This window comes from Phyllostomus hastatus, unplaced genomic scaffold (genome assembly GCF_019186645.2).
Source record: "Phyllostomus hastatus isolate PE091 unplaced genomic scaffold, TTU_PhHast_1.1 phas_contig_159, whole genome shotgun sequence".
Taxonomy (NCBI): Eukaryota; Metazoa; Chordata; class Mammalia; order Chiroptera; family Phyllostomidae; genus Phyllostomus; species Phyllostomus hastatus.
In genome coordinates this window covers 12,215,913-12,227,616 of record NW_025333640.1, presented here as the reverse complement: position 1 = coordinate 12,227,616, position 11,704 = coordinate 12,215,913, and the positions used below count along the sequence as shown (strand labels likewise).

Below are 11,704 nucleotides of genomic sequence, written 5' to 3'. Positions count from 1 at the left end.
AAAAGTTTAAGAAATTCAAACTCCCAATAGCTTTGTAGAAAAGTGCCTATTTCTACCATCACTGGATGTTTCTAATTTTGCAAAAATTTTGAATTTCTTCCTTTTATATCCGTTATCCCTTTTATATTTGGTTACCTTTCTAAAAAATCAATTTGTAGGCGCTGCTTGTAAAATATAGAAATAAACCCTTTGCCATACTGTGGAACAAATATTTTTGACAGTCCCTCACTAATATTTTGATACTTTTTATGGTATCTTTGGCCATAAAAAAATTTGTAACTGATCAAATCTGTGAGGGTTTTATTTTGTAATTTAGGTTTCTAATTTTACCAAGAAAATATTCTCTCACAAAGTTATCCAAATAATGTTATTGTGTTTTAATTGGTAAGTTTAATACATTTGAAATGTATTTTTATATATGATTAACATAAAGAGACTAGCTTTATATTCTTTGAGGGAAAGCTAGTTATAAACAGCATTGTTAATTAACTGTGATTTCCTTTTCCACTGATTTGAAATGTAAACTTTATCATATGTAAGTATACTATTTATATTTGTATCTACTTAGGGATTTCTCTTTTAATTACTTATTGATCTCGTCTTCATTTTTTCAACTTAAAAAATAAAATTTTAATAAGCAATACTATAACAATATTTCTGCTTTGAGAAATGCTGACACTAAAATAATTTTTAAATTTTTAATAATTATTTGTAAACTTTTATGCCAATGATTTTAAAATTATAGGTATAGGCCTTCTTATGATAGAAAAAAATGAAAATTCCTTAAACCTTTATTAAAAGTACTATATACTATGCCAAGAGGAAAGGCACTAGCTATATAACTAGAGTGTTCTTCTACTACAAATTTCTCAGAAATACACTGTCATTAATTTACATGGATTGAGCAATAGGAAAATGATGTGGATAGACATAGGTATTATTCATTCTTCCCAGAAAGCAGGCAGCAAAATGAAACAAATGAAAGGATAACAAATTAGAGCCAATAATTGACAGTAGGTTTACACTGAGTCTTTTCCCTTTGTGAAGTTATTAATAAGACCACGTGTTTGTGCAGGTGTAAGTATTGGATCAGACATAGACATATGAGCAATCTTTTGTGATTGAAAAAGGCTTTAAAACCTTAAATGAGTAAATGCATGCTCTAAAATCCAGATCTGCTGTAGACATGGAATACTGACATCCAAGAAAGAAAAAAAAAAGTGTCTTTGCATTTAGGACTGTATCTCTCTACATTCTGAGAGAGAAATCTTTAGTTTTAAACCAATTCTGGAAGTTCTACTCTGTCTAGCCTTATATAGTTTGAACCAACCATTAGCTATATATAGCTTGGACTTAAACTGTAGTAGCAGTCTGATTAATTTATGAATCTTAATTAGGTAGGCCTAGCTCAATATGCAAAGATAAAACAGTTATCTAATCAGTTCTTGAGTTTCTCGCTTTCTGGGTTGGGTCTCCCGTAAGAGCTCATAGAGGAGTTGACTATCTGAAGAGAGAGATAGATTTTAATCTATTTTTAGGAAGAATAAAGTAAAACATTGAGTCCTTAGCTGTGCAGAGCCTGAGAAAGGCGTCACCTTATGAGTCTGAATTGAGGATGTACCCATGGTTGAAGTAGCTCAGAGCATATCAAGTTCCAATGAGGCTTAGAGAGTTTTGTAGGGAACAATCATGTGAAACTAGAAAATTGTCTTCAATGTCAAAAGCTTTGAATATAATCAGGAGTACAAATCTATCAAAGGTAATTTCACATTCTTTCTTAGGGAAAAAGGAAAAGGACAACAAAAGGTCATTTTCAACTATTTCCCTGATGCTGATGGAATCAGAAGGAAATTCTAGACTAGAGCCATATCACTATTTTTCTAACAGAACATCTTAATCTGTTTTCTTCCTTCTTGCCAATGGATATAAAATATAAGCAATAAAATCAAAGTTATTTATCTGAAACAACTCACAAACACATGAAACAGATCTATACAGCCTTATACATTTCTGATTTTCTGTAGAACTGTTTTTTAATGTATTTTTAAAAAATAGTTATGAGAAATAATCCCATCTCCAGGTTTTTTACTTCAAAGAAAATTTATAGCAACTTGACTAGAGTCAGAGAATAAGAACTTACAAGAAACTGAATTGTGATTCCCAGTGCTCTTTTTTCTTTATTTTGCCAATTCTACAAAATAGCACATTACAACCTGCCACTCTCAGCGTGGTGGAATTGCTGGCAGAAGGGAATGGCTTACATCACCTTCACTCACTGGTAATGCCTACCACTTCTTTCTCTCTATCTGCCAGGGAAAGCAAGACTAGTGAACGAGCAGTCCCAGACCTGGTTGGAATAGGTATACTCTTAGCACTGTGAGTTTTTCTTCTTTTTCCCCTTTCCTTTTTCCAAAGTTCTTTTAGCTGGTCAGTCAGGGAGGAGTAAAGCTAATGTGAGTATTGGCAGAGTTTCATTATTACTGCTTTGGCTCAATTCTAACCAAAAACATGAGTTAAAGTAGAAGAACCTGACTTGACTCACATGACTTATTTTAGTTATGTCTCCAAATACTTCCTGTGTATGGAGAGCTTTTTATTTATTTTTGTTTGTTTTGTTTTCTTCCCCCTCAGTTTTATTGAGATATAACTGACATATAGCACTGTATAAGTTTAAGGGATACAGCTTAATGATTTGACTTACATATGTGAAATGATTACCACAGTAAGTTAACCTTCATCATCTCAAATATCCAATAGATTAAAAAAATAAAAGGGCCTCTTTCCTTGTGATGAGAACTCAGAATCTATTCTCAATAACTTTAATGTATACCATACAACAGTGCTAACTAATCATCATGTTGTACATTACATCCCAGTACTTATTTTATAACTGGAAGTTTGTACCTTTTGACCACCTTCAACCAATCTCCCCACCCACACAGAAGGCTTTTAAAAATGCATATAACATCTGTGGTCAAAAGCTGACTTAAGCAATTTATAGTAGGCAGAATAATGGCCACCCACCCTCCCATCCCCAGAATGTGTGAATATATTAGGATACATGGCAAGGGGGAATTAAAGTTGCTTATCAACTGACCTTAAAATAGTCAGATGATTCTGGATTATCCAGGTGGGCTCAATGTAATCACAAGGGCCCTTAGAAGTAAGAGAGGAAGGCAAGAGAGTCAGAGTCCAAGGGATATGTAACTATGAAAAAAGTTCAGAGTGATAGGATATGGGAAGGACTCAACCCACCATAACTAAATATGAGTATGGAGGAAGGGGCCAATGAGCCAAGATGTAACCTCTGGAAGCTGCAGAAGGCACAGAAATGGATTCATCCCTAGAGCCTCTGGAAGTAAACACAACTCTGCCAACACCATTTCTGCCCGTGAGATTTGTGTTGGAATTCTAAACTGCAGAACTCTATAAACTAATGAATTTTTGCTATTTCAAGCCACTAAATTTCTGGAATACTAATACAAACGCCTATCCCCTTAAGGTTCCAGGAGCAGAGTATGAAGATTGGGCTCACTGGCATTTTTTTTATTATGTGGTTTAAAAAGCCCACAGCTGGACCTATAAAAACTCCTTACTGGGTATCATCTCAGCCCTTGGAAACTCCTTTGTCACCCCCTGCCAAGTAAAGGATCTGGTGATTACCGCAATGAATAGGATCCCTTCTCTATCATTTGTTGAGAAGGGATAAGATTCTTTTGGAAGTACTTTTTAGCACATAAAGAAAATGTTCAAAGAATTTAGCTTTAATTCTTAACCATCTGAAACATCCAAGTCTGTTGAAGTGGGGTTTAACACCACCAGATTCTCTAACAAAAATGCCAGAGGAATTACAGAGAAATTTCTTCCCTAATCGATTGTTTTATCACCAAACTATCACATAGCTCTTTGTTTAAATAGAATGTTCCATGTCTAATGTAGCGGTTCTGACCGAGTCCTGCTCATTAACTGGGAGTAATTAAAAATATGCTTGCTCAGGTCCAAACTTGGAACAATTAAAACAGAAATACCAAGGTGGGACCCAAGCCAGAGTATCTCTTTTGAAGCTCCCTAGATGGTTCTGATACAAAGTGAACGTTGAGAACTCCTGACAAAATGGTTGTGTATGTCAGAAACAACAGATTTTAAAGTAAACAAGTTAGGATAAAGGAATAAGGTAGTGCACAATATAAACAATGTTACAGAACCAAGTGTACAAGTTGATTTGTTCTTGCCCACTTATAAAAGATACTTGAAATAATCCCCATGTAGGAATATACTACCATAAAAGGATTTAGGATTTATTTATAAAAAGGCTCATAGAAAGTGCATATAACTAATTAATAGACTGTGGCTATTGTCTGTTATTCTCAGAGTCTGTGTGCCTGTTTCTAAAATTAGGAAGTTTATCTGCAGTGAAAGAAGAAAATATGTAATACCTGGAAATCTCTTGTGAAAAATTCCACTTAGTTTAGCAAAGTTTTTGCTTGCTTTTCAACATTTTTCTAAAAAAAAAATCTAAGAAACTTGTTCAACAGTTTCCCAAGTAAAACAAAAGAATATTGTTCTTGGAATTACTGTGGCTCCACTAAATCTATTGTGATAGAAGTAATGGAGTCATAAGAAATTTGACTGCATTGCCACCATGCTCTGAAGACCAGGACTGTATTATCTGAGAATTCTCAATTCTTCCTGGAAGAAAAGATATAAACAGGATGGACAAAAGTCATGTGTTAAGAAAAGATAAGTTACTAACCTGCAACACATGGTGGACAGATAAAAAGTTAGTAGGGCATATACTTGAGAACATAGAAAAGTCTGGAATGAGCAAGAGATGCTTAATATTCATGACTCACTCAACATACAAGAGGCACTAATATTCATTAAATATTATATATTCCAGACACACTAAATATACATGAGACATTCAACATTCACAGGTCTTAGTTCTGCCACCTAGTGGTGACAGTCATACTGTGTCCCACATATCCTGCTCAAGCTGTGCAAAACCTGGACCTGCTCAGATGAATTGGCAAGCTACTGCTGTGGACAGAAATTCTTGCCAGTGTATCGCTCCAATAGAGCCAGAGTGTGTCATTGGCTTAGGCATCTTCCATCTCTGGTCCCTAGCTTGAACCTCAACTCTGGTTCAATTACAATACCATCAGCAAGAAGATCGATGTGCCAAACAGAGACAGGGCATAGGAACACTGCATAACCACAGGTTTCAATTCATGGGTCTTCCCATCTTATTTGCACTGTATCCTAAGTATGTTAATTTTCTCCCTTCTACCCCTGTGCTTCTCATGATGTCTTAGCCTTTCTTTCTATGACCTCCAGGATAGCTCACCTGGTGGTATATTTGGTGGGTATCACTGCATTGAGGTAATTTCTCACACAACACAAAGCAGGTGATACCTGGGTATTACTTAGCATTTTATGTTATAAAAATTTAACAAAGAATAAAACTCTTTTACCTAATATCCTATAATTTTCAACTCTTTGCACTCCAAAGAATGCCTCTCCTTGAGTGTAGATTTTCCTGGCAACAAGAGGGAATCTCTAAATTTGGCAGGTTCTAAGATACATCCTTAGAAGACCTTTTAGTCTTTAAGCTTTCCAAATAAACCAGATTAAGAATTTTTAGAATATTCATTATAGTAGGGTATAGTTTATTTTAATCACAAGAAGCTGAATTCCTTGTTCCTGAAAAGGTCACTTGAACGGCCCTTTGATTACTGCACATGTTGGGTGACTAGACCTCCTTCTTTCAGGATTTAGATTGCAAGCACTTTTGGAGGGTTTTTTTTTTTTTGCGGTGGCTGGGGGGGGGGGCGGCGGGGGGCTGCTTGTTAAGGAAACCTACTGCATTAACTCCTATTTTTTATGCAAGGCCTAGCCACAGGGAAGGGCAAAGGGGGTTCTGAAATAAAGTTACACTGAGAAAAACCTGAATCATGGTTTGGTGCTGGCCCTGAATTAAAGTGGCTGTGAATGGGTGACTTGAAACTGCCAGGTTGTCAGCTGGTGTAAACAGGTATGAGCCGAAAAAGCTGGTACTCAAGCCTCTTAAGGCATAAAACCCTCCGGTGAGGGTATTACAAAGGGGGTTTCCTTTTCTTATGAAGAGCAACCCCTCTCCACCCCCCAACTACTCTAATGGGGAAGAGAGGGGTACTCTTTCATCACCTGTAATAGGAGGCTGTGCATTTGAGAACAATGACTCCATCTTCCTTTCTACTACTTTTTGAACTGGAATACTTACAACTGTTACCTTTTGCCTGTTCAACCACTGTATTTTAGGAGTGCTGGGAGCAGATAACTTGGCCCTTTAGTTTCACAGGCCATAATAGTATTCTGATTGTGTTGAAAAGATTGTTATTTTTTAGTAGATGCATACAAAAGTATACAGGGGGTAAAGTATAATGTCTGCATCCTACTTTCACATGCTTCAGGGGGCAAAATACACCCAAATATAGATGACGCAAATACAGCAGGTTTTTTAAATCTAGGTGACTGATCCTAGATTTAGACTGATCCTAGCCCATGATGAAAACTGTTCAATATCATATTCAGTTATAACAAGTTGAATTTACACTTTGAAAAAAGTTATATATTTTCTTAAAAATATATAGTTTGCCAGCATTATTTCAGCAAAATGCATAATGGCTAAATTTGGGTTATCGATTTTCTTTACGCTAGGCACAATGCCTGCGGCGACATACGCGGCGATGCGACCCCATTGCATTCCCTGCCTGCGCGCGACCTATAAGCACAGGCAGCATGGGCTGCTGCTGGTCTGAATTCCAAGGACCACATTTCTCACGGTCTAAGTGTTAGTTACTAGCAATCGTCGACGGCTGCTTTTGGTTTTCAGTCTCGGGATCGACGCCTGCAGGCGTTTCACGCACAGCTCCAGAACAGTCTTCTCTCCCTAGCGTGGAAGTGCAGCTCCTCGAGGGCACTGCTGGAGGCGCGTGTGTCTAGACTTCTGAGACACCTCTCCGGACGCAGCCGCCTCCAGTCCTTTCGCTAGGTCACTAGCGGAGCAAACAGCAAAGCCGAGTGACGCGAGCTGACCCACAGGAAAGGTTTCACTACCAGATCAGCCCTCCACCAGGTGCTTCCCACTCCTGCGGTCGGTTCCTCCTGGCGCCCCGCCCCCTGCTTCCGAATTGCCCAATAGGCGCCTTTGCGGAGCTGGCTTGGCCGGAGGAGGAGGTGTTGGGGCGGCCGGACGCTGAACGGCCGTTCACGTCTACGCGGTGACGTCACGCGCCGACGCACCTGTCGGGCTCCGGATTTTTTGCTGCTTTTCTTCCCCTTCCTTGGGTCGGGGCCGGTCTGTTCCGGAACCTGCGGCACCTTTCTCGTTGTCTAAGTTCGCCCGCGGCCGGAATCCGGCTGCGCGTTGAGAAAGGAGGGTGTGGTGGGTTGAAAGCCGTTCTACTTCGTCCCGAGTTAGACCATGGATTCAGTTTTAGTCTCTTGAAAGTGATGTTGGAGATTATTTTTAATTTTGGGTAGCAGCAGGTTGACTCTAGGGCCCAGCGCAAGCTGATTTAACTTTATGCTGCTCCTGTGTTTGGAGGAGGACCAAAAAAAAAAAAAAAAAGTCCCACCTGGCAAAATTTCCGTAACCTCTTCAGTCGAAAACCCCAGGTATTTTTTAAATTACGATAGTTCTTGTGTCAAGCTTTTTCAGGTGGAGCTTCCAGGGTTAGCTAGGTTTTGGGTTTGAAACAGATGCAGAATCCAAAGACAGTGCAGAAAACAGCCACCGATTTTGCTATGCCTCTGAGCTGCAAGGTGAGTTGCATTATGTGAGTGAAAAATTGGTTAGCTGTCCTGTTCACGGGTTCTGGGTCAACTGTGATGCCAAGACTGTTATCTTGGTTTATGTATAACAGGTTACCTACATGATGTTAAATCCACGCTGATGAGCTATATACCCTCGAACATACTGTAATATTTCACCTGTTTGGTCCAGGAGATGTCGAAGGACCTTTGAATAGAATGGAAGTAAGTTGCAGGAAAAGATTAAATTTGAACTCAGAGAGTGGGATTTACTTGCTCTAAATTTGCCCAAATTTAAAGTAAATATTGAGTTTTTATTTCTTTAGGTTGATGTGTATATGTAAAACGTTTGTATTTTGATCTTGGGCCAGAAGTTCCTTAAAATGTCAAATTAATTTTGCATGTGCTTCATTTGTATAACATTTTAAAACTGGAAGACATAGAAAACAATTATATTTACATATGCACATTTATTACAATTGAATTAACAGTGACTGTACCGGGTTTGGTTTTTTTTGGTAATTCAGAAGTTCATTTCTGCAAACTATGTAAACTTTTTTTGATCTATGCATTCAGTTACTGCACCATCATTGTGACTTGTGTCATTGATTATTGAATCTTTCCAAAAGTGATTTTCTTTTCATCTCTAAAGAGCTAATTTAGATTTTTTTTTCTTGATGAGGTCTGTATGGAAGTGATTTAGCTGATGTCAGTTTTATGTGCCTTATTCTGCATTTATAGACCTTACGTGATCACCACATGTCTAATAACTCAAAGACTTTGATTCTTTGCTTGAAAAATGGGTCAAATGATTTAGGAGAGCATCTGAATGCTTAGTACCTACATCGTTACTTGGAAATTGTTTTAACATGTGTTTTCAACCATATGTTGCTTATTAGAAATGCAAATATTTAACCAGGTTTTGGATGTAGACAGTTCAGGGAAGTAGATTTGCTGAGGTTAAGATTTTATGTTAGTAAATAGGCATTTTTCAGGTCACGTTGGTGTTAGGCTTTCCATTTCCTGTTGTGACATGTTAGTAATAATTTTCAAACCTCTCAGGAAGCCAGATTTGATCTCTGTGGTGGGTCAGATATCAAAACAGTATCCGGTGTATCCTGTGGGGTTTGGCTGCTGTGACTGCTTTGTAGAACTTTCAGCTAAGTTTCTAATCAAACTTGTCAGTAGTGATCTAAAACTTATGAAATAGTAAGTGTTAATACTTGTTGAGTGAATTCAGTGATTCGGGATCTTTTCTAAGTGGTTTTTGTAGATTATCTCAATTCTCACACCAACTCCATGAAGTAGGCACTTTCCAGGGTTCCTTATTATACAGATACAAAAACTGAGGCATACAGGATTTAATTAATTTGCCCAAGGATTTAGGAAGTGTCAGAACTGAGACTGAAGCCTGGCAGTGTGACTTCAGAGCTCTTGCTCTCAATGGCTACACTAAAATGCTGGCAAGACTAATTAAAATGCTCCAAGAAAAGATAGGATGAGAGAGTTGGCACCATGGGTTAACTTATTTTTCAATTATAAAAGTAATTACAGAAATTTGAATTCTTTTTTCTTTAAAACTCTCATTGTCCTACTCTAATAAACCGTCTTGCATTTTTTCATATGCACATTCACATGTGTATATAAACATTGTATCTTTGATTCATTTTGATTCTTAAAGATAAATGTTCCTTAGTTAAGTATAAAATGGAGGATGAATGCATGTGGGGAAACTGCCCATTCACATTGCTAAAATATGGAAAGATTTTGATCTGCAACTTTGGAACCAAATTATATTTCTTGACCTCATGGGAAGTAGTTGAACATTTTGTTTTGTAAAATGAAAATTACTTCGTTTTCAAAGTGTGAGGCTTCCATGGCACCTTTTTGTTGGATTTTTGTTTACTTTTCTTCCTTGTTATAGTCTGAGCCTTTTGTGTGTTTATCCTTTTAAAATCATCTGGCATTTAACTTTGGCATGCCTCTAACATTATGAATCAAAGAAATTTTCTTCAGAGTAGACAGCTACTTCCTTTAGAGTTATCCATTTCATACTTTTTTGAAGAATAATGTAAGGCAGCAATCTGGACATCCAGCTGACTTAATTAACAGTTACTATGAACAGTAATCAGTAAATAACAGTAATCAGGTAATGTTACTTTTGGGAGAAATCAGTTATGAATTGACAATTTGTGTCAGAATAAATTCTTACTACTGTGGTGTCACAGTCTGAGTTTCATGATGTCATGCCATGGTAAAATCACTTTAGGAAGCTTTTCATAAATTTTGTTTATGAAGTTAGTGGTCACTATATGTTTTCCAAGAACCTTTCTTACACTGTTAGCCATCGCAGTTCTGGATGCAGGTGTGCTTTATTACTCATGCTTGTTTGAGCATGAAACCTTTGACTGGACTTGGGCTCTGTGCACATACTCATCTCCAAGTGTATTTGTTGCCTTCTTGGCTCCATAGCTTGATGCAAGACAGTACTTTTGCTTTATTTAACAACCTCTTCACCCGTCTCTGCCCCATAAAATCCCACTGACCTTCTAAGGTCCAACTTACGCATGTCCCTTCCAAAGAAGGCTTCTCATCATCAAATACGTGGAATATGGTCTTTTTTCTGAGCTCTTGTAACAATTTTTGTGTCTCCTGTGACATCTGTCATGCATTGCCTTTTATTATGTAGATACATAGTAATTTATGGGAAAATATCACAGCATCCCATTTGGGGATGGTAAAGTAATTTATACTGAAGGTTACTGAAAGCTGTAAGTCGTGTACAAATATGCTATTAATCAATACAAACTGTGTCCATATTTTTTACAATTTCTAGTACATTAGTAGCTGTTCTATAAACATTAGTAAATAAATTATTGTTTAAATTTATTGTCACATTTTAATGTGTTCAGTACTTAGCACATACAGTTCTTAAAATACTTACATGAAAATGCTTCTTACATACAAATGCCTACATCAGTCGGTTTCACTTCCCTGCCATCATTGTTCTTGAGACTTTGTCTCTCTCTCTAGTTGGTAACATTTGGGATTTTCACTTCTTTCACTCATATTGTGCATACTTTTATGTCAACTTACTAGCCAACCAGATAGCTGACTGACATACCTTTGACACTTAGCTATGGTCCTCAGCCCTAACCAGTTTGCTTTATGAGTAAGGTGAAACTTTTTTGAAAGCTATAAAAAATCAATATACTACCTCAGGCTATTAGTCACTTAACTACCATTCCCAGGGTCTTCTTATTTCTAACTCCTCCCCACCTGTTACAGTTTGGGGGCTAGATTACATCCCCTTCATTGTAGTATGGCCTTGAATAGGACTAAAGCTTGGAAGTATGAGGGGGGACCCCCCAAAAGTCTGGAATTTTCTTCTGGAGGGTGGGCCCCCAGTGATACAGGCTTCCTCTGCTAGGTGAATATTCTAGAAACCCATCTGTATCAGTGTACCACCTGATATTGTGAGAGGCTGCATTCAGCTTCAGTGAATTTTTTTTTTGGAAGACTCTTTCATTGTGTTTGTCCATTTCATGGTGGGTGATTTACAAGAACAGTTGTTGACCAAGAATGGCATGGCCCACATACCTAGCCCTCCCCATTCACTCAATTTCACCCTCCTACCATTTTTCCCCTGTGAAAAAAGTCCTCAAAGGAAAATGTTTTGCTGATGTGGAAGAAGGGAAACAAAAAAATGCAGAAGCACTAAAAGACATTAAAACTGATGAGTTTCAAAACTGTTTTGAGCTATGGAAAAATGTCTTGATAGGCGTATTGCATCAAATGTAGTATACTTTGAAGGTGACTGAAGTTTCAACATGAAGAATAAATATACAATTTTTTAAATAAATTCTGGTTTTGGGGGTCCCCCTTCATAATTCTAATTTCCCAGTTGGAA

At 37.5% G+C, this 11,704-nt stretch overlaps 1 protein-coding gene across 3 annotated transcripts in view; it reads left to right on the top strand.

The window, feature by feature from the left end:
- Window positions 1-7,303: 7,303 nt before the first annotated feature.
- Window positions 7,304-11,704, top strand: part of CLCN3 (chloride voltage-gated channel 3) — a 69,881-nt gene continuing 65,480 nt past the window's right edge. For 2 of the 3 annotated variants that reach the window (XM_045830888.1, XM_045830884.1), the window contains exon 1: window positions 7,305-7,806. The gene's annotated coding sequence lies outside the window, so the exon portion shown is untranslated. Of the gene's footprint in view, window positions 7,807-7,907; window positions 8,020-11,704 lie in introns of all 3 variants that reach the window. The other variant, XM_045830885.1, reaches the window with a different exon arrangement.